Source organism: Poecilia latipinna, unplaced genomic scaffold (genome assembly GCF_001443285.1).
Source record: "Poecilia latipinna isolate Pla-1442-1.1 unplaced genomic scaffold, P_latipinna-1.0 Scaffold2679, whole genome shotgun sequence".
NCBI classification, from domain to species: Eukaryota; Metazoa; Chordata; class Actinopteri; order Cyprinodontiformes; family Poeciliidae; genus Poecilia; species Poecilia latipinna.
Window position 1 is genome coordinate 44,601 of NW_015115295.1, and position 2,596 is coordinate 47,196.

The 2,596-nt window shown below is 42.4% G+C and overlaps 1 long non-coding RNA gene across 1 annotated transcript in view; it reads right to left on the reverse strand.

Moving 5' to 3' along the window:
• Nucleotides 1-1,667: 1,667 nt before the first annotated feature.
• Nucleotides 1,668-2,596, reverse strand: part of LOC106938742 (uncharacterized) — a 4,127-nt gene continuing 3,198 nt past the window's right edge. Inside the window, exons 2-3 of the long non-coding RNA XR_001422691.1 lie at nt 2,499-2,500; nt 1,668-2,347 (exon numbers count right to left, since the gene is read on the reverse strand). This is a non-coding gene — a long non-coding RNA (uncharacterized LOC106938742). The remainder of the gene's footprint in view (nt 2,348-2,498; nt 2,501-2,596) is intronic.

Genomic DNA, 2,596 nt, shown 5'->3' on the forward strand with positions numbered 1-2,596 from the left:
CTCCTTCTCTACCTGTGTGCCAATAACGTTATGGTATTTAAATATAAGTAATATAGATTGGCCATTCAGCAGATGAAAGCTGAAAACTTTGATTGCCAGCTGGAAAAAACTGTGGCCAGAATCAGCGCAAAACCGACCGGATGCTTTACGAGATCCATCGCTCTGCCGCAGATCCAGCTGTGAATCTCACAGGGCAGCTTGGAGGAGACGATTTAATGACATGACTCCGGTCTTGTGCGAAATTCTGTTCCCCTGTGAAAATCTGTTCCCCCTGCATCGGGAGCGCGCAGGGGGGTAGACTACTCAAGACCTCGTTTATTTATTTATTGTTTTTATTTTGATAGCTGCCGATTAAACTGAAAGTTACAACATTGACATGATTATATGAGTAGTTTTTACCGAGAAATCGATCAGAAGCGCCGTGAAAATGGTCAGATCCGCCGGATCCACTTCTCTGGCTGCAATGCGCGCTCCCGACACAGGGGGCAGATTTTCACAGGGGAACACGCACATCCGCTGATCTGAAAACAGGTTTTGTTCTTTGGTTTCAATGTAGAGTATTTAATTATGCTGTATAATAATTGTAAAAACGAAAGGTAACTACTTAGCGGATTTCACTTATCGAGGGTTATTTTCGGAACGCAACCCCTAAGAAAAACGAGGGATCACTGTAATATTAATTGATACTAATTAAGTAAGTATATGCTTACTTAATTAGCTGTAATATTTTTTACCACTTATGACGACAAACCTTAAGCTATCCAGTGACTTTAAGACACGTTTAATTTTTTTAGACTCTATCTTTTAAACTTCCTGTAGCTGCTAACTGTGTCGTATGCTAATGCTAATTTATAGCTTAACAGAACCAATTTCTTTTTATTTGCCCATACTTTTACCAGACCAGACAATACGCTGACCTATGTGCAGTTTAAGTTGTTACCAATTATTCTGAAAGTCTAAACTTTAGTTAACAGGAAATTAGGAACTTTTATAATATGTAGTGTAGAAAGTTCTACCCAACATGTTGTAAATTATATTTTATATCAAATGCTTTCTTTATATACTGAACAAAATAAACGCCCCATGTCCAATGGGCTCTTTGGTACGGCGTTGACGTCACATCTGCATGATCCAATGCGGCTCACTTGTTTCCGCTTTGAGTTACCATGACAACTAGAAAAGACAAAGTCGTATTTCAGACGCAGATAAAGCAATACTATGAACATTGTTGTCTTCCTAATATAATGGGCTTTTAAGCTTTCATTAATTTCCAAACAATCCTGAATTAAGAAGATGGTGGCTTGTAAATATCCGTTGCTACCAGTTAAAGCTAACGCTGCACAGCAAAGTTTGCAGCCTTCACTTCACTCCGGATCAGCCTAAAAATACGAGGGACATGGATGGTAAATAAAGGAGCCTCCCTGAGTTATTTCCATGGAATCACTTCTATATTCAGCCTGAAAGAGTTTATGGGAACGAGAGAGCAGACCAGAGCCAGACAGTTGAACAACTGATCCGCCTGAACACAATGCTGTAAACACCGTCCTATCTGAGCTCTTCACAAGAAACATGCAAAGGTAATAAAACGAAATAACACGGAGACATGAAGCAACATATTTTTCTAAAAGCAGCAACTTTGAACCTGAACAGCTGAACCAGATCTCTGACACCAGAGCTGCGCTACTGTCAAGCTATGAGGCTTGTTGAGCTCCGTCAGGCTTCCGAACCGGAACCTCCCCGTCAGTCTCTGACACTAACGACAATAAACACACAGTATACTGGAAAATAAGGCACAAACATTGTCCGTTAGAATGCTTAGATTCTTAAATAGCACATTTTTACAAGAACAATGTCAGAGAATATTGCCTACTAGCATAAGCCAAAGTAAAACTCACCTTCGTGTCCGTGAATATAACGAGGCGAACATCTTAACCTTTCTCCAGCTGACTTGTTGGGGCTTCGGATCGATGTTCATCATCGGCCAAGCCCTGCAGCACCTGGTGAAATGACATTTTCAATAGATCGGAAACGACCCCGAACGCGGAATGAACATTTGCTGACATTTTATTGTACCAAACTAATATTTCTCTTGGTTTGTGTATAATGTTTAGTCCAGTTTGCTGTCAGTGAGCATCACTCAGTTATTTACTCAGTGCATTGTGGGACATGTCCACTGGGTAGATGAAAACAACTGGACAATAAAAGGCCCCAACACGTCACATGATGTCTCCAGTCATAAAGCCTCAGATGTTCTGTGGAGCCGTTGGCGTGTTGGATGCAGGACGTCCAGCACAGCAGCAGCTCTGGTATCGGACCGCCGGCCGTTTCAGAGCTGGTTTCCAACAGACTGCAGCTCCTCCTCATCCTCGTCTGACCGCCTCCAGATCGTCCATCGGAGGATCGGCTCAGACCAGCGACACACAGCTGATCGGTCTGAACAACAGACGCATCAGACTGTCTGTGACCGCTACGGGAAGCCGACTGGGTCAGAATCAGACTCCTCATCCTGACCCCGATCATGACTGTTAATCTGCTACAAACGGCCGAACCACGATGATATCAATGCCGATATGAAGATCAGTAATTACTGAAAATA